The sequence below is a fragment of the Ornithorhynchus anatinus genome, chromosome X3 (genome assembly GCF_004115215.2).
Source record: "Ornithorhynchus anatinus isolate Pmale09 chromosome X3, mOrnAna1.pri.v4, whole genome shotgun sequence".
In the NCBI taxonomy this organism is placed as follows: domain Eukaryota; kingdom Metazoa; phylum Chordata; class Mammalia; order Monotremata; family Ornithorhynchidae; genus Ornithorhynchus; species Ornithorhynchus anatinus.
Genome location: NC_041751.1, coordinates 15982576 through 16003359, shown reverse-complemented (window position 1 = coordinate 16003359; position 20784 = coordinate 15982576). Strand labels below are relative to the sequence as shown.

General features: G+C 45.2%; 1 protein-coding gene across 3 annotated transcripts in view; it reads left to right on the top strand.

The window, feature by feature from the left end:
* The first annotated feature begins 2438 nt into the window (after positions 1-2438).
* LOC100077596 (cadherin-9) overlaps positions 2439-20784 on the top strand; it is a 79016-nt gene continuing 60670 nt past the window's right edge. For 2 of the 3 annotated variants that reach the window (XM_029053913.2, XM_029053910.2), the window contains exon 1: positions 2441-2597. The gene's annotated coding sequence lies outside the window, so the exon portion shown is untranslated. Of the gene's footprint in view, positions 2598-20784 lie in introns of all 3 variants that reach the window. The other variant, XM_029053914.2, reaches the window with a different exon arrangement.

Below are 20784 nucleotides of genomic sequence, written 5' to 3'. Positions count from 1 at the left end.
TTATACTGCACTTTCCCAAGGGTTTAGTTTAGTTCTCTGCTCCCAGGAAGCGCTCGGAAGATACCAACGACTGACTCATTTTGACCATACCACTCCTCCTGGCTCCCCGTCAAGGAGATAACTCTTTCACGGATGAGGTTGGGGGCAAGGGAACATCTCAGAACAGTAACTGGGGACTGGCAAGGTATTTTGGTTGCGGGTAGTGGGTTCTGCTGCTCCTGGGAATGGATGACCGATTGACTGATAAAAGGAGAGGACCCTGTCCAAAGTAAGGGTCCTCTATACAAACATGGAAATATCACTTCTGATTTTCGGTCTCTTGACTAGTCATAAGTCTGAATCGATTAATGGCGTTTATCAAGCACTTTCTGTGTGCAGAGCACTGTACTAAGTCCTTGGGAGAGTACAGTGGGGAGTAGGAAATCTGTTCCCTGCCCCCACAGAGCTTACAGTCTAGAGGCTTAAGTAAATTAAAAAAACATAAAAATCTGCTACTACCTCTTTGAAACCGTCGATCGGTTTCCATGGAACTTTTCCTAATTTGGTTGCGCTGCACCTAATGGGTCTTCATAGTTGTACCTCAAAGATCCAATGAAGGCCGCAGGTAACAAACTTGTTTCGGACCAACAGAACTTAACCTCCCGACCAGGTGGTCAAGGGTCATATAATAATAATGTCGGTATTTGTTAAGCGCTCCCTAAGTGCAGAGCACCGTTCTAAGCGCTGGGGTAGATACAGAGTAATCAGCTTGTTCCACGTGAGGCTCGCAGTCTTAATCCCCATTTTACAGATGAGGGAACTGAGGCGCAGAGAAGTGAAGTGACTTGGCCACAGTCACACAGCTGACGAGTGGCGGAGCCGGGATGCGAACCCGTGACCTCTGACTCCCAAGCCCGGGCTCGTTCCACTGAGCCACGCTGCTTCTCCATCTGAAGTGTACAGTGACTTCCCTACCTAGTACACGGTCCCTTTCCCTCAAGTGCCCTTTTTTTTTTTTTTTGACAGAAAAAAAATGGCATTTGCTAAATGCTTATTGTGTGCCAGGCACTGTGCTAAACGCTGGACGAGATACAAGCTGATCGGGTTGGACGCAGTCCGTGTCCCACACCGGGCTCAGACCCCTGGGGCTCTGTGACCCGTGAACTCTCAGGGCTCCTAGCAGTCTCTGGGACTGTTCCTCAATGCTGATTTTTGCAGCAAGTGGTGAGAACCCAACGAAAAGCGCGGCTTAATGGAAAGAGACCGGGCTCGGGAGTCGGAGGAGCTGGGTTCTAATCCCGCTCCGCCACTTGTCGGCTGTGGGACTTCGGGCAAGTCACTTCACTTCTCGGTGCCTCGGTTACCTCATCTGTAAAATGGGGATTAAAAGTGTGAGCCCCACGTGGGACAACCTGATTACCCCGTGCCTACACCACTGCTTAGAACAGTGCTTGGCACACAGTAAGCGCTTAGCCAATACCATCATTATTATTTTTTTAAGACAGCATAGGGAAAGAAGTCAGATTCAGAACTGATTGACTGCCTTCATTTCAGAAAGAAGAAAACAAAACAAAAGGCTGAAACTCTTGCCCGATCAGGTGCAGCAGCAGGGTGCATTTGGGTCAGAGGGAAGGGTAGGTAGCCAGGCCGGGATGGCAGGCTCTTCTGAATGGAGTGAAGGAAAAAGGAAGACTCTTCCTGCCCCTTAAATACATTTGTCAGTTTGAAGAAGCTTGCTTTTTTTTTTTGTTTTTCTTACTGAGGAGCTGCAGAATTGAGTCCTGACTCCTGTAACCGTCACCTGTACCTGTGGCCGTTGCAGGTTTGGGGGTGCACACACACACCTCCCCCCACACACATACACCCCTACACCCACACAAACACACCCACACAAAAACTCACACACCCACACGAACGCACAAACAACCCCCCCCCCCCCCCAACCAACACCTCCCCCACCCAAAACACACATACACCCACATACCCACAAACACAAACCCACACAAACAACCCCCCCACACAAACACACCCGCAGACACCCCCCCACACACAACCCCCCCCCCCCCCACCAACATCCCCCCCACCCACAACCACACACACACACCCGCGCACATCTTTCCCTTTGAGAACGGATCGAGGCGGGCGGGTGAGCCGAGCCGGGGCCCCATCCGAAGGTCGAGCGTTGAGCAGAGGGCTCCGCGCAGCCCTCCCTCCCCCCGCCCCTCCCGGGGGCGGCCACTGCGGCGGGCTGGGGGCGGGGGCGGGGCTGGGGGGGGGGGGGCCCTGCTGTCCGGGCAGAAACCAATGGGACGGAGGAGGGGACACGGCGGAGAGGAGGAGGAGGAGGAGGAGGGGGAGGGGGAGGCCCCGGGAGGTTCCCCTTGCCAGCCTTCAAAAGGGCGAGGCTGCCAGGCGGAGCCCGGCACACCAGGACCATCAGCAGGAGGACCGGGGGGAGGAGGAGGAGGAGAAGGAACAGGGGGAGGAGGAGAAGGAGCAGGGGGAGGAGAAGGAGGGGGTGCCACCTCCAGGGAGCTGTCAAGGGGAAGCAACCGGGCACCCCGAGCGACAGAGCGAGCGGGAGAGGCGGCCTGAGAGCATCCCTGCCTACGCCCAAGGTAAGCAGCCTGCTGGCCCTGGCCCTGGCCCTGGCCCTGGCCCTGGCTCTGGTCCTGGCTCTGGTTCTGCTCCTGCCCTGGCTCTGGTCCTGCCCTGGCCCTGGTCCTGTCCTGGTCCTGGTTCTGGTCCTGGCTCTGGTCCCGTCCCGGTCCTGGTCCTGTCCTCGTTCCGGTCCTGTTCCTGGTCCTCGTCCTGGCCCGGCCGGCTGAGGATTTACACAGCGGACCCTTTGGACTGAGGAAGTTGTCTGCACGATCAAACTTGTCCCGTTCCACCCTTTTCTCCTTGCTAGACGGAATGGAGAGCGGATTTCATTCTAGGGGATTCACATCCGAGACTGGTGATTCACAAAACTTGTTCTCTCTCTCTCTCTCTCTCTCTCTCCATATAATAGAAGCTTTTGATTTTCTATATATGAATAGAGAGAGAGGGAGAGATGGAAAACAAGTTTTGTGTACAATAATAACAATAATGATGACATTTGTTAAGCGTTTACTATGTGCCGAGCACTGGTCTAAGCGCTGAAAATAACAAGTTCTCTGTATATATACGACTATGTCTGGTCTTATGCTGCCGAGTCGTATTCATACCTGTATAAAACAGGTTTTGTGTGTATATATAGTAACGTGTAGATATACACAGACATATATGTATATTATATATGTATATTTGATCATTGACAAATATATAGGTGTATATATGTGTACCTGTGTGTATGTGTGTATATCTATCTACCTATCTACCTGTCTATCTATCTGTATTTTTTTTGATCATTGACAAATATATGTAAAGCACATCGTGCACTTAAATAAGGGGAACATCATCGGATTTTCGTAAAAAAAAAAAGCTGAGGGGGGCGGGGGGGAACAGGCTGGACTTTAAACTTGTACTTTCCACTGGTTTATCTTTACCACTCACTTGTCGTTAATCCAAATACACCTTTGTTATGTGAAGTATGTCTTCACACTGCTTTGATTTAGGTCCCAGCCTCTCTCTCTGACCTCTGTTTTTATTTAAATGACCCAATTCAGACTGGATCTGATCTAAAATCAAGGGGTGAGCAAGAGACCTCTCTAGGTATCTTTTTAAAGAACTTGAGTAGAAGAAACAAAACAAAGCAAACGAACGAAGGAACAAGAACTATGTGTGACAGTCTGCCCCAGAAATGAGTCAAGGGGCAAAGGTCAGCGAATCTGACGGTCGAATTGGGTCGGGGACTTCCATAGGTGAAGGTAATGTTTGGTGGGAAATTCAAAGTCATCAGGCAGCGAGCACCTTCGAAATCAAAGGCCTCTTCTTCTCGAAGTACCAGGCAATAGCCTTGGCAACTTGATTTGCACATAACATAAAAATGACAAGAAGTACAGTGGAGGCAGGTAGAGTCAAAGGCAAAACTGTACATTTTTTTGAACCCAAAGTGATCTGGAAAATGCAATCATTTGCTCCACAGTTCTTTGACAAAAACTCAATCACATCAACTCGGGTTTGGAGGGCGCACGGGTCTCGGAGAAAGAATGATGAATGTCAACAGTAAGGAAATCGTTATCCCTGCAGGTTGCAGGACAGGAAGTCTTTTCTGACCATTCATTCTCTTTGCCCGTTTGAAACAGCTTTAGGGAGAGGAGCTGAACCGGGCAATTCTCAGCAGCAGTAGGCTGGTTACAAAATGTAGGGTATGCAGATTAACTCTTGGATGAGCACATTTTACGCTTTACATTGAAAGAGAAATGTCAAACATTTTACCCGGAGATGTCCTCCTCATGAAGAACCTCGTGTGATTAGTGAATTATTGATGGCGACTTTCTTTAAGAATTTTTTTTTTTTTTAAGTCCATTATACTAGGTGTCCTGAAAAATGTTAAGGATGTTCAGATACTTGGGAAGAAGCAGGGTAAGAACTTTTAAGTAGCCAGAATGAACGTTCGATCTGCCCTATGATTCACAGAAATCAATAAGTCATTTCATGGCTTTCTCTGAAGGAAAATCTTACCGGTTTTTGCTAGGATTCTGCATGACCAGTGTAGTCAGGGCTATCTTGGAAAGCTCATTTAATCAGCACAAGAGAACACATTCAAAATGTAAATACATTTGTGTTTCAAGGTCTTAGAGTTGGAATTCGGAACAACTGTTAATGTTTCGTTGGGAAGAGTTAGGCAGAAATGCCACTGACCATACTGGAACATCAATGATCAAGACAGGAGTAGAAATCATCTTTCCTAAATTAAACATTCTTTGTAGTGCCAAGGCAGATGGCCACAGTAAAGTTAGAACCCGATGTTTGGGATTTGTCTGACGTTTGCATTAAGTGATTTTTTTCATTTTGGGTCCCGAATCGTATTGACCGCAGTAATACCGTACACGGTTCAGAAATCAAATGAGCTGAATGATGTGAACCGTATACAGTCTTAAAATAGTAAGGTCGTATCCATTGCTTTTCCAGAATAATACCATTTGGGATGGGGATAACTTGATATAGAAAGGACGAGTGTTTCTTCTGAACTGGGAAGCCCTCAGTGGTAATGACTTAGTTGTTTGGAAGTAGGTTTCAGAACTTAATTCGCTTGTCACTGCGCTCATCCTCATGAGGCTACACAATCATGTGATAACAGAAAACGACTTGGCTGATAACCCATCTGGTTGGTGAGCCAACTGTGCAGTTTGGGAATCGTTGCCTAAAATATACCTGCCACAGGCAAGCACAGCTTTGGGGCAGCAAGACTATTCGGGATACCAACTGGTGGTGCGTTCTTACCTGAGCCGTAAGCAAGACACGGGTATCCTTCCCCCATGATCTAGCCGCACCCCCTAAGGTTGTAAATAACATCAGAGCTATTTCGGGAGTTTAAGAATAATGAAACTCTAATCCCTGCTTAGTTTCTGCAATATCCCCTTTAAATTCCAGTAAATTGGGATGACAGATTCTCCTTGAATGTAGCAATGCCTCAAAGGAGTTGGAAGAAGCCTTATGTCGGAAAAGGACCTCATTGCCTTGGACATCTCTAAAATGAAGAGAATAACACGCATTGATTTTTGTAGAAATCGGTAGATTTAAATTCAATGTGATGAAGACAGAGATCTATGAGGATCATTTGTATCCATTCCGTGTTATCACCTTCATATGTATTCACTGCTGCAACTAGTAGATGCAAATGGAAAGTCTGAATTCACAAATATTTAATCTGTGTCTGAGTGGGAGCCGGCCATGATTTGTGGATCCGAGTATATGAAAATTAATTGTGAAAGAATAAATCCTAGATCGTCACAATATGAGTAATGAAATTAAGGACAATGAACCATAAATCTGAACAAACAGAACATACCACTTGCAAAAACATCCTGGCCTGACTTTGATATATTTCCAGAAATGACTCATTCCCTTCCCTGTAAACAAATAGCTACAATATTCCTACGTAGTCAAATCCGGTTATGATATTGTCATTGCTGAAGTAAACAGTCCAAAATGCTCTGTGAGACTTCACGGATTTGCAATCCAATTAAAGGTTTTGGGGAAAAAAAGCAAGAAAATGCAAAAATAGATAGCAGTAGCAAATAGAAATAGCCTTCAAAATGTTCTTTCCAGAAAGTACTGTTATGATCATCACGGAACATTAATGATTTAAAAGCAGCACGATATTCCCTTATTATGCACCTCTCCAACCCCCCGCCCCCCCCCGCCATTTTTTCTTTTTTTTTTTTTAAGGAGAATGAGAACTCTAAAACCCAATGTATTTATGTGGAAAACAGGCAACAGGAATGCGACTGCATTCCGTGTATTATATATACAGTTCTTGTCAGTAACCAGTATTATTGGTGGCATGTGACATATATTTTACCAGTAACGAACTGGCGCTTAAAAAGGAAAGACTGCACTTTTTGCCCTAAATTAATCTGCAACAACCATAGATGTTTCACTGTGAATATTCATTTTAATGTGTGATCTTACATATCCTGAAAATTAAGTTGAGAGCAAACGTGATTCAAATGAATCAAACAGAGCTGGTTACTTGTAAGCTCCATGTGAAAGTATTTTTCTCAAGATTCTCCCTAAAGTTTGGTTAACTATTGAGAACAGAAGGGTCAACTGGCTTCAGTCCATCGCAGGGATTTATTAAGTGCTTGCTGTGCGCAGAGCACTGTACCGAATGCTTGAGAGAGTACAATATAGATATAGACATAATCTCTGCCCACAAAGAGCTTACACTCTAATGTAACTGGAAATGTATGAACTTTAAATTTATTATTTTCTAGCAGTCCTAGAATGCCCATGTGTCCCAGATTGGCAATTCATCAGATCCTAGGAGCACCAGATTAAGCCATCAACAAAGTCCCGGGAGACATAATTGGCTTTAATAGGGACTGCATCAAGAAACATTAATAAAGGAAACGATATTTAAATGCAAAGAAAATACTGAGACTTTTGAATATTTTCTCCAAATACCAATGCTCTATAAGACTTTTGGCTTTATATTTGCCCCATTAGTTTGCAAATTACTAAGTGACTGTATAGGGAATGAGGGATCCTGGGGCCAGAATGACATAATAATAATTATATTATTATTAAAAAATAGAGCTCTTACTTGGGGCAGTACACTGTACTAGACACTTGGGAAGCCCAGATTAAAGAAGCGATATGTGCAAGGACCTTACACTTTAAGAGAGACACACATACACATTATTCACAACTACAGGGGGGTCAAAATAAATAACTGAATGCTATACATGACTTCAGTGGAGAAATTTATAAATGCATAAATACTTGAGTTGGCTGGAGGGATGTTATTGCTCCAAGTCCTACGGATTTGGGCTTTCTTGGTGATCAGTTTAAAATAAGAGGCCATGTGATTTCTTGTATCGTACCCTTCCAAGTGCTCTGTACATAGTAACAGCTTAATAAATATGATTGATGATGACGAAGGTGATGATTTCCCAAGTATGGACTATAACTATAGGCAACTCATATCACCTTGCAATCTCAAGAACATAGACTGTGAGCCCATTAGTGGGCAGGATTGTCTCTATCTGTTGCCGAATTGTACATCCCAAGAGCTTAGTACAGTGCTCTGCACATAGTAAGTGCTCAATAAATACTATTGAATGAATAGATTCAGTTTATGATGAAAATAGCCTTTTTTCAACCTAGAGATGCCCCCCTCCTCCCACCCCCCCCCACCAGATTGTAATGTGGTGAAAGTTCTTGTATAATTTCGAATTTTATCTTGAGGCTTGACCTGAAGGAGTCAACTTCATGCTCAGTACATCGGTAAGATGTTATCCTATGTGAAGGATTTTTAACACCTCTTGCTGAGCCAAGCGTTTGTTTTAGCAAATGTGCAAAAACGTGGGAGAAAATATTTACACTATTGTAAGACAAGCATTAGAGAAGGAGGTTTATAATACTCTGAATTTGATGGAGCAGATCGCTTTTTAGTTCTCGGGTGAAAATCTTGGTTGAAAAATATTGATTTATGGGCAAGTAGTCCGAGAGTGCACTGAGAGTGGGGCCGGCTAGGGGTGGAGGAAGATAGTAGGGAGTAGTAGGGGGAATAGAGATGGCAGGGGTGGTGGGGTAGAGCAGGAAGTTAAGATAGACAAATCAACCTGATGGGCCAGGAAGAAGAATTTCCCATGATGTCAAAGAAGCGGTGTGGTCTAGTGAATGGAGCGCAGGACTGGGAGTTAGAGGAGCCAGTTTCTAACCCCGGCTCTGCCACTTGTCTGCTGCGTGACCTAGGGCAAGTCACTTAACTTTTCTGTGCCTCAGTTACCTTATCTGTAAAATGGGGATTAATTAAGACCGAGAGGCCTATGACAGGGACCGTTACAGAAAAAGTGCTTATCGGGGAAAAAAAAAAAAAAAAAGGAGTTCCTCCGTTCAGTCTGAAAAACACATGCTTGGCCCAGGGGCTAATTCTGCCTCGGTAACTGTGGTTGTTGAAGGGGAGGTGGCAACAGCAGGAACCGCCCACACGGCCACGGCCATCCAACCCCTCCGGGGCCCAAAGTAGGCTTTTTTGTCCCTGGCACAGAGTAGAACCCAAATCGAACTCCAGGAGCTCCTGACGCTAGAAGGAAGCCCAGTTTGGGCTGTAAATAACCCCGAGGCCGACCCAACCTTCTAGCAGTTCCAGTTAACAAACGAACCCAAGGTGCCAAAGGATCCGGTGACTCCAGCGTACATATCCCATTATAGCTCATCTGGGGATGTATCACAAGACCGTTCAGTTGTGTTTTGGGACAACTAATACATTGGTAGCATGAGGGCCACCAGTACCCAGAAACCCCACTACGCTACGCTCAGTCCAAAAAAGACCCAGAACTCCAAACTTGGGGTCAGCGTGGCCTAGTGGCAAGAGCCTGGACTTGGGAGTCAGAGGATGTGGGTTCTAAATCCCGGCTCTGCCACCTGTCTGCGGTGAGACCTTGGGCAAGTCACTTAACTTCTCCGTGCCTCAGGTACCTCATCTGTAAACTGGGGATTAAGAACTGTGATCCCGCTCCAGTCTATTCTTCACTCCGCTGCCCGGCTCATCTTCCCGCAGAGACGATCTGGGCCTGTCCACTGCCCTTCTTAAACAACTCCAGTGGTCGCCCGTCGACCTCCGCTCCAAACAGAAACTCCTCACTCTAGGCTTCGAGGCTCTCCGCCACCTCGCCCCTTCCTACCTCTCCTCCCGTCGCTCTTTCCACCGCCCACCCCGCACGCTCCGCTCCTCCGCCGCCCACCTCCTCGCCGTCCCTCGGTCTCGCCCGTCCCGCCGTCGACCCCCGGGCCGCGTCCCCCGGGTCCCCCCGCGGTCCCGGAACGCCCTCCCTCCTCACCTCCGCCAAACTGATTCTCTTCCCCTCTTCAAAACCCTACTTAAAACTCACCTCCTCCGAGAGGCCTTCCCAGACCGAGCTCCTCTTCTCCCTCTGCTCCCCCTGCCGCCCCCCCTTTACCTCTCCGCAGCTAAACCCTCTTTTTCCCCTTTTCCCTCTGCTCCTCCACCTCTCCCTTCCCATCCCCACAGCACCGTACTCGTCCGCTCGACTGTATATATTTTCGTTACCCTATTTACTTTGTTAATGAATTGTACATCGCCTCGATTCTATTTAGTTGCCATCGGTTTTTACGAGACGTTCTTCCCCTCGACTCTATTTATTGCCATCGTTCTCGTCCGTCCGTCTCCCCCGATTAGACCGTAAGCCCGTCAAACGGCAGGGACCGTCTCTATCTGTTGCCGACTTGTTCATCCCAAGCGCTTAGTAGAGTGCTCTGCACATAGTAAGCGCTCAATAAATACTATTGAATGAATGAATGAATGAATGAACAATCTGATTACCTTGTATCTACCCCAGAGTTTAGAACAGTGCTTGACACACAGTAAGTGCTTAACAAATACCATTATTATTATTATCATCATCATTATTATTATTCTTGGGGGCCCAGATTCTCCCCTCAGATTCACCAGTTCTGTTTCCTCCAAATGGTGAAGGATGTCTAAATTTACTCTGCCCAAACACACATAATCCAATTTAAATTTTACAGGATCCTTATATGGGCTGTAGTCTACTGGGGAGTCAATATTCACTTCTCTTCTTTTGAAACAAGGTGTGAAAGCCATTTCTTTAAAGCTGTAACATAATGTGACAAGATGTGACTTAATTTGACCCATGGCAGAAGGTTGTGGGTAACAGTTTTGCAGACATGGTACTGTGTGGGGAAAAAAAAAAAACCTAGCACTTTGGGACATGTGTTTGTTTTTATTTATAAAAAATAACACTTAGATAGGGAATGGCAGTTTTGATTTATGCTTTTGAATATGGAAGACCAGATGTGAATCTCACTTAGGACTTAAATGTACATTGCTTTGGCTAGCTTTGCATTTTTACCACTTTTGCAAGTCACCTTTCTTGAAGAATGTGATCTGCAGCCTTAACAGGCTTTCCCAGTGGTGAAAGTAGAATCTTAATGCTAAGGAAAAGCTCGGCAATCCCTGAGGAAGCAGGGGCAGTGGGGAAGTCCAAACTCCAACATTATCATGGTCTCTAGACTGTAAACTTGTCTCTAGACTAGAAGTTTGTTGTAGTCAGGGAACTCTGCTGTACTCTGAAGCGCTCAGTACTGTGCTTTGCATACAGCGAGCACTCAATAAATGCCACTGATTGATTGTACCCTGCTTTAAGTTAAGAGCATTTCCTCCATTTGTCCTCGGGCGACATGGAGAATAATTCATTTTCCTCTTCTCCAGAAAAGTCTTCATGTATCGATTATGGCAACTGTCACCACTTTATTACCGAACCCCCTGGCACTTTTAGATTACAAAATTTGTGCTAGATCTTTTCCCCCAAGATCTATTTTTCTACCAGGTAATCGGTTTTAATAAAAATAATAATAATAATAATAATAATGATGTTGGTATTTGTTAAGCGCTTACTATGTGCAGAGCACTGTTCTAAGCGCTGGGGTAAACACAGGGGAATCAGGTTGTCCCACGTGGGGCTTACGGTCTTAATCCCCATTTTACAGATGAGGGAACTGAGGCACAGAGAAGTTAAGTGACTTGCCCACAGTCACCCAGCTGACAAGTGGCAGAGCTGGGATCCGAACTCATGAGCCCTGACTCCAAAGCCTGTGCTCTTTCCACTGCGCCACGTTGCTTCTTTTACTCATCTCTTGGATGCCTTCAGTGACTGAACATAGACAAAGGGTCCTCCCCAAACAGACACTTCCTTAGCCAGGCAAGGCAAACCGCTACCGACCCATCCCACTTCCAAGTAAAGTGTGTTCAACACAGCTCCTTGTCACCTACTGGGCAGTTCGGACTCTTGTGACATTTTCTGACCTCCCTTTGCCTCATTGGACTTTCCCTAGCATGTCGGGCTGTCTGTTTTGTCTCTGCAGGTATTATTTTTGACCCATCCCTGTTGAATCCCATCCTGTTTCTATTGGAAGAGTATTTGAACTTTCAGTAACTCTGAATTCCATGTTTCTCTTTCAAAGTCTTTGCACTTTCACCCTACCTGTTCTTCTTTCACTGAAGTAATGGATCAACAAATTGTATGGCATCATTGAGAGATCAATTCCCGTGGAACACCTCTTGATACGTCCTTCCATTGATCCTGAACCACCGACGACTACCCTTAGCTGCATCCTCACTAAACTGTAGTATGATCAAGACCATAAGTTCATCCTCTTGACTATTAACTCACTGTGACTATTAACTCATTGACTATTAACTCTGTTATATTGTACTCTCCCAAGCACTTAATACAGTGCTCTACGCATGGCAGGTGCTCAATAAATATGAATGATTAAAATGTCATGGACTTGTCCACTAGGTCATCATGGGGGACACACTCACAAGTCTTTCTGAATTCCAGTTCCAACTCAGCTATTTCTCCCTGGTCTACCATTCTAGAGTAGGAAGAGATTAAATTGTCAGCCACGATTTACAGCTACTTTTGTTGCAAAAAGCCCTCGTATAAGTGCTTAAGAGAATATGCCAGAAGTAAAAAAAAAAAAAGGACCCTGCCCTCTAAGATCATACAATCTGTCAGTCTGGGAGCTGTGCTCACATGATGTTCAGGGTACAGGACCAAAGGCTAAGCCAGTGTGGTTTGATTCCAAAAAGCTGGGTATTTTCAGTGTGCAGATATAACACCAATATCTTTGGACACAGATGGGGGAGAGTAAACCTAAACAAAATTTCTCCTAGAACAATAATTCCCGAAACGTCTTCTTGGGTCGTGTAGTCCTTGTTGTTAGTGCTGCTGAATGACCTCCGTTATGTCTTCTCCTGGGCTTTTGCTGTTATTTCTCTACCTTTTGGATTGTAAGCCCCCTAAGGGGCAGATATCCCATCTGAACGAATGGAGAACCATGCACTGTGCCCTATTATTTGTCAGTGCTTCTGTCAATCAATTCATCAATACTAAGTACAGCAATAAGCCCTTGGGAGAGTTCATTAGGGTTGGTAGACACATTCTCTGGTCACAGATTGCTCACTGTTTGGCACGGGGGGGGGGGGGGAAGGGCGGGGGGAGTCAGACATTAAGACAAATACTTCTACAAAGTAAGGATTTAAAGGTGTCAGTAGTAATAACTCAGCTAGGGTAGTTAGTCGTTTACTAGTAGGAGCAGGAGTTGCATTTAGGTGCTTGGCAAGTACAGAATAACGCCCCATATTCCATTCTACACAGACTCTGAAATATTTGCAAGGGTACAAACAACTCCTTGCATACATGTTCAGCTACGACTTGGCTGAAACACATCTCCATGTCTGACTTTCTATTCCACGATGTATTCTTTTACTTCACACTTAATCTTCTGAAATATCCTTATGTCACTACTGAGAATAAAAGCATATATATTTTTAACAGATGAAGACCATCAGGTTTCCCCTCACCCTTTAATATCATTCCCCATACTCCTACAATCCTCTTACTCTTCTATCTCCAAACCACACTAAAATCTCCTAAAATATTTCCTTCCCTTCCTTAAAACTTCTCACAATCCACTAAACAACTTAACGTGGACTTCTGTTCACCAACTCTATTGGGTGCTCCCAAGTTCTGTCCCTTTCAGATGGGCCCTATTCTCATTACCTCAATGAGAGGCTCCTCTTCTTTATTCCTGTCCTTGGCTCTAAGAACCCCTCAATCCTTGTTTTATTTCCCTCCTCTCTTTCTAGGAAATGTCATTCAGTCTCGAGAATTAAGCTTCCATCAGTACCATGAATCAAACCAGTTCTACATTTCATGCATGAACTTTGATCTTAGCTTTTTTCTCCTCTAATCTGTTTGTTGCTTGGCGAGGAATAATAATGTTGGAATTTGTTAAGCGCTTACTATGTGCCGAGCACTGTTCTAAGCACTGGGGTAGACACAAGGGAATCAGGTTGTCCCACGTGGGGCTCACAGTCTTAATCCCCATTTTGCAGATGAGGTAACTGAGGCATCGAGAAGTTAAGTGACTTGCCCAAAGTCACACAGCTGACAAGTGGCCGAGCCGGGAGTCGAACTCACGACCTCTGACTCCGAAGCCCAGGCTCTTTTCCACTGAGCCACGCTGCTTCCCGAGGAACCTGTCTGGGGGTCCTGCTGTCACTCTAAACTGATATGGGCAGTGAATGTGTCTGTTATATTGTGATATCATACTCTCCCAAGTGCTTAGTACAGTGCTCCCCACCCGGTAAGTGCTCAATAAATGGGATTGATTGATTGATTGATTGATTGATTGATTGATAAGGGAACGTGGGCAGGGGTCAGCATCTCCTCCTAGCCCTCCTGCCTCTGTAATCACCAAAGAACACACAAACCGAAAATCAAATCACCTTAGACCCTCAGTGCTTAGCACACTGCTCTGTACACAGAAAGCACTCAATAAATACCACTGATTGCAACCTCGCTATTTCTCACCACAACCCATCTATCAAAAAAACGCTTTTTCTCCTTTTCCAGCAACGTGGCTCGGTGGCAAGCATGGGGTGGAGAGCGTGAGGAAAAAGCACGGTGAGTGGCTAGAGCAAGGGCCTAGGAGTCAGAAAGTCATGGGCTCCAATTCTGGCTCCACCACTTGTCTGCTCTGTGGCCCTGAGCAAGTCACTTAACTTCTCTGTGCCTCAGTTAGTTCACCTGTAAAATGGAGATTGAGACTGTGAGCCCCATGTGGGACAGGAACTAATTTGCTTGTATCCACCCCAGTGCTTCGTACAGTTCCTAGCATACAGTAAGTGCTTAACAAATACCATAATTTATTATTTTTTTAATGTGGTGCTAGGAGACAGGAGACCTGGGTTTTAATCCTAGCTTTGCCACTGGCCTTGTTGTGTGACCCTGGATAAGCCATTTCATCTCTCTGAACCTCAGATATATGCTCCTCCCTCTCGCTTAGAATGTGGACTCACCTGTGGGACCGGGACAGTGTCTCATCTGATTATCTTGTATCTACCACAGTGTCCAGCTCCTGGCAGTGCTTAGTAAACATTATCGTTATCATTATTTTTATTACTTCCATCTCATCCCCATAGCCAACTCTTCCGCTATTCAACTTTTGCAACTAACCAGCTTCTTTGCTTTCAGTCCCTTTTCCCTCCAGCAATCCAAGGTTTCATTTAATAGCAAAAATACAGATAGGTGTATAGGTGCCTGGGAAATGTAATTGTTAGAATAATTATAATATTTAAGGAGTACTTACTTTGTGCAAAGTTTTGAGATTGGACATAGTCCCCGTCCTCATGAGACACACAGTCCACCTTATCCCAATTTTGGAGACGAAGAAATTGAGGCACAGTGCGCTTAACTGACTTGACCTTGGACAAACTATTGGCAGAGCTGGGACTCAAACCAAGGTCTTCTCACTCCGAGTTCTCTGCTCTTTCCTTTTAGGCCATACTGCCTCCCAATGAACCCTGCCCACAAGGAGCTTACGCCTCTCTCTGGCACTTGTGTTCTTATTTTTACCCTTCGGCAGTTTGTGTGTTAGGCATATATCATTTTCTAAGCCTATTATTATTCTGATTACTCTGTTCGTTCATTCATTCATTCATTCATTCATTCATTCAATAGTATTTATTGAGTACTTACCATGTACAGAGCACTGTACTCAGTGCTTGGAATGTACAATTCAGGAACAGATAGAGACAATCCCTGCCCAATGAGGGGCTTACAGTTTGTAGCTATGTTGATCTTTTCCCCATTAAAATGTAAGCTCACTGTGGACAGAAAACTTGTCTCAGATTTCTAGTGTACATTCTCAGGCACTTTGTACCCTGCATTGCATCCACGGGGTGCTTAATAATAATAATAATAATAATAATAACAATAATGTTGGTATTTGTTAAGCACTTACTATGTCCCAAGCACTGTTCTAAGTGCTGGGGTAGATAAAAGGTTGTCCCACATAGGGCTCAAAGTCTTCATCCCCATTTTACAGATGAGGTAACTGAGGCACAGAGAAGTGAAGTGACTTGTCCAAGGTCACAAAACTGACAAGCGGCGGAGCCGGGATTAGAACCCATGACCTCTGACTCCCAAGCCCGGGCTCTTTCTACTGAGCCACTGAGTACTAATACCACTGTTGAACCCAGAAAAGTAGAAATGATTAGACGGTGAGCTCTTCCTGGACAGGGAATGCATCTGTTTAGTGTTATGTCGTACTCTCCCAAGGGCTTACTATAGTGCTTTGCACACAATAAGCTGTCAATAAATATAACTGAATGATTACCTCTGGTATTTTCCACTCATACCTATTAATCCATTAGTCTGCCGTTCCATCGACTACCGTGCATTTTTCAACAAGAACCCAATGTCTGAAGTTCTAAAGTACTTGTGGTCACCTTAAGAATGTTATAAAATAAAAATATTATTACATTTTTAAGGTATTGGCTCTGTGACTTTTTACCACCTGGAAATTCATACAGCATATAAAAAAAAAAAGCATGGGGTGTTTGAAATTGTTATTGCCTTAAGTTTGAGATGACTTTGTTACTCAGAACTGGTAGGATCACAGATGACTTATGAAGGTCTTCTAAAACCCGTGGCAATAAAAGTTTCATAGCACCTGATATGATCACATATTTTTTATGACATGTATTTTACTTCCCTTTTCTATCACTTTTATGGTCTTTTCCTGGGGAATCAAATTTAATGTTTTTTTGCTTTAAAAAAAAAAAAAGCCCAAAACAACAGAGGAAATCATGTCCTTCTATACACAGGTTGTCCCCTGCTCAGGGTTAAGGTGTTCAGAGAAGATGGTCCCTGGTGTCTCGCCTCCTCCCAATTCCCATCTGATTCTCCCTTCCCCTAATGATCAACCGTCTTACTTGCCCTCTGCCATCCTCACGGCTCCCTCTGGAATCCGGAGTGGGGGGCGGGGGACCAGATCGAGTTCCAGATCTTCCCAGACCAGACTCCCCTGCTCCCTCAGTCTCCATCTTCACTACCACTCTGGGTGTTGGATGAGTTGGGGACAGAATGAGGGTGCTGGGAGTCCCAGGACCAGCAGGTGAGGGGCTGAGGTGATTGGACCATCTACTCTCCTCTCCATCCCCTACTCACAGGGCATCTTCCTCCTCCTTTAGGGTTCTAACACAATTCATGGGGCTCCGGGTTCCACCGAGTAATTCCCTCCAGGCTGGGGGAATCTGGTAACCAATTTAAAACGAAACCAGACATCTCTCATTCTGTGTTTCATGGGTGATGGCGTCTTAATTTCACACCTAGATATTTTACTGCCAAAGACGGGGAAGTGATGTTGACCATCTGTGCTGAATACACCAGGCAAATGATTAGGTCTGCAGCTGTGACAATCCTTGGGCTAAAGAAATCCTAGGAAACTGCTTCAGTCCCAAATCATCTAGAGGCTGGAAGCATAGTGGGCTCCAGACTATGTGGACCAATGACGTATACAAAGTAGTTGGGGGTCTGTGGATATATGGGTAGGTGCCCGGAACACGTATGTGAACTCATACGTAAGGGGTGGCCTCAAAATGACGAGACATGTTTTGAAGCCGGAAGACTAAATACAGACGTTCTGCTGATGGACAACTCATCGTGGGCAGGGGATGTGTCTGTGCATTGTTATATTGTACTCTACCAAGCTCTTGGTACAGTGCTTTGCACAGTAAGTGCTCAGCAGATACAAATGAATGAACAGATGGATCTTCCCAGTGCCTAATATTTGCTAAATGCTGTGCTGTGATAGAGATTATCTGAGGTGGGGCTCAGAGTCTAAGAGAAGACCAGTAATCTTAATCCACATTTTTCAGATGAGGAAACTTCTGGCATAGTCCCTTAAGCATTTATACAAGGGTGTTTTGCCCCCAAAAGGAGGTCACTCAATACCATTGACTGCCTGATCCACAGTTAGAATGTCTGCCCTTTTCCATCCTAGGTCTGCTTCTCTGTTCCCCACTATCCTGTCACCGAGGCTCCGGGTGGGCCCCGAACCCAGGCACAGCATTTTATGAGGAGGGAATGGCTATCAGTCAGGCTTCCCATTCATGAAGTGTGCACAAGGACATCATCTCAGATCCCAAATTCCCCGACTGCAAGTTCTCAGTGTAATAATCTTCGTCCCACCCAGAACAGGACTGTCATAGGAACTGTGGGTATCAAATCTCCATCACTGGATCCGGCTGAGGAGAGGCAAGCACCCTCCGGCTGCTCGGGGGTGGGACAGGACCAAGATTTTGTTCACCTACGCTAGCTCCCCCCAGACGGACCGACTCCGTCTTACTCTCCCAAATGCTTGGTAATGGCGCTCCTCCTTTATCAACTCATTTCCCACTTCTGGCTTTGGTCTCCTTCCGCTTTAGCCCGCTCACATATTTAAGTGTATGAAAGTGATCTTTAAAAGTAGCTTTTTACACAAGAGTTACCACCTTAGGTGTTCGGTTTTCCTTCTGCATTATGCTGATGGATGCTCTACTGCTGCACAACAGATTATCTTTTCGGAAAAAAAAAAAAAAACTGGTAGTCATAGGTTAAGTGCTACCTATTAACATTTTAAATGGCAGTTAAGTATAATAATGTATCTGTCCGGTTAAATATGAATTAACAAGCATCCTGTAGCTTGTATGGGAAGCTAATACACAATTTCAGAAATGTAAAACCGAGTCACAAATAGTACAATGCAATGGCTCCCTCTATTGGATAGCGATTGTCTACGGTAACGAACAAAAACAAAACAAAAAAAACTGACATTTTATTAAGAAAACCCTTAGAAGGCCTTACTTCCACCAGAACTCTACCACTTTCTAGGAAGCTCACTGAACTCCCCTTAGAAAATTCACAAAACAAATCTTTCTAATCGAACACGCTACAGAATGGATCAGTCAGGTGCAAACCAGTTCTGTGTATCACGTCAAATAAGACTGGCCAGTTATAGGTGTTGGCTTCAAATTTCCAATGAGACACTTACTTGTTCCAATGAAAGAGCAGGAAGAGTGAAGAACGGCGACCAGAATAAACGGAATCACACAGACACTGCTCGGTCACAGATAACTTCCACGCATATTTTACATCACAGATATTCAAGTATCTCTACTGGAAAAGCACTTAGAGGGTACCTTGTGATCATTACTTTGATAATTACCGCACTTACTAGAAGCTCAGCCCCGAGGTAGATGCAAGGTTAACAGATTGGACTTGGAGAAGCAGCGTTGCCTAGTGAGTAGAGCACAGGCCTGGGAGTCAGATGGCCCTGGGTTCCAATCCTGGCTCCGAAACCTGTCTGCTTCTAGACCTTGGGCAAATCACTTAACATTTCTGTGGCTCACTAATCTCACCGGTAAAATGGGGATTAAGACTGAGGCCTGTGTGAGACAGTGACTGTGTTTAATCTGATAGGCTTGTATCTACATTAGTACATCGTATCTACATTAACGTAGTGAGTGCTTAACAAATACCATTAAAAAAAGTCCCTTTCCTACACAGAGTTCATAATCCAGCTTCTCCCTATTTTACAGTTAAGGAAACCGAAGCCCAGAGTAGCTTTGACACCCTGGGTGAAATGGGACAAACATGTCATTGGCTATAATTTTTGTTTATGAAAATATGGGTGGCGAAAATGAATGGCATTTTAATTTGAGGGAAACACTACAGTACCATCTGGGCAGGTTTTCACGGGTCGGGGGTTTAGGTAAACATGAGCAGTGATGCTCGAGCCCCACTGAAGTTGGCTGGTGAAATGTGGCCCAACTAGGCAGGGCAATAAAGAGCCACCCATGTGCAACACACCCTGACAATCTTGAATCCTTCACAGAAATATTCCCACAGCACCGAAGCAGTGTGGGTCATATCACATCTTGTCTGGGAGGGACGTATGCAGTTTTCGAGGAAGACAGAATATCCAAATGGCTAGGGTTGGGTGAATGAGGCTGAGCTGAAGACGTGTGCCTGAATATATTGGTGGTGAGCTTGAGGTCACTCGTGCAGATGTGAATAAAATCACCCGTCAATACAGAGGATTTATCGAGGTGCCCATTTCGGGCGGAGAACGTGCTAAGCACTTGGGAGAACAACGAAGCTGCAGAGATGATTTCTGTCCCCGAGAAACTTACAATCTAGTACAGAAGGCACAGAAATAAATTGCAGATAAACTGCTAAATTAGTATATCACTAAAACACATTACTCCTAACGTGCGTACGGCTGGGCACTGATTTCACAAGGTATGTGCGTACAGAGATGATGCATTTTCAACTTTTGAGACGGCTTCCCAGTACCCTAATTTTCTATCATATTTGTTAAGCACTTACTATGCGCCAGGCACTGTACTCAACGCTGGGGTACATACAAGCTAATCAGGTTGGACAAAGTCACTGTCTCACAGAGGGCTCCACAGTCTCAATCTCCACTGCGTACAGATGAGATAACTGAGCCACAGATAATAATAATGATTTTGTTAAGCGCTTACTATGTGCCGAGCACTGTTCTAAGCGCTGGGGTAGATATGGGGTAATCAGGTTGTCCAACGTGAGGCTCACAGTCTTAATCCCCATTTTACAGATGAGGTCACTGAGGCACCGAGAAGTTAAGTGATTTGCCCAAAGTCGCAGAGCTGACAGGTGGCGGAGCCTGGATTCTCTAGGAGGCCCTCCCTGACTACGTCTGATTTCCCCTATCTGCCCTCCCCTCTGCCGGGCCTATGCACTTGGCCGGATGCCCCGAATGCACTTCGATATTCACTCCAGCCCCACAGTGCTTATGGACCTATCTAATTCTCCATTACTTCCACTATCTCTAATTCCTTAATAACATCTGTCTCCATCTGCAGAATGTCAGCTCCTTGTGGGCAAGGACAGTGCCTTCTAACTCTACTGCATGGTACTTTCTCAAGGACTTGGTAGAGTGCTTTGCAGCCGGTAAGCGCACAAGAAATCCCGTGGATTGACTGCTCCTCGATGCTGAGTTGGGCCTGTAGGTGGCACTGACTTACTCTGGAAGCTGATATGTCGCCCGTCCAACTTTGCATCAGAATGGAATGTGGGACCTAAATCCAGTTTTGTAAGTCTTCCATGGGGTATGAAGAGTCCCGCCCTGTGGTTGGAAGCCTCTCTCACTTTCCCCAAAGTGGTGCCACCTTCTAGATTCTCTTTTCTGCCTCTCTCTCTCTGTGCGTAACCGGATGGTGCCACAACCGACCAACCAATGGCGTTAATTGAGAGCTTAATTCGGGCAGTGCGCTGTACTAAGAAAGGACAA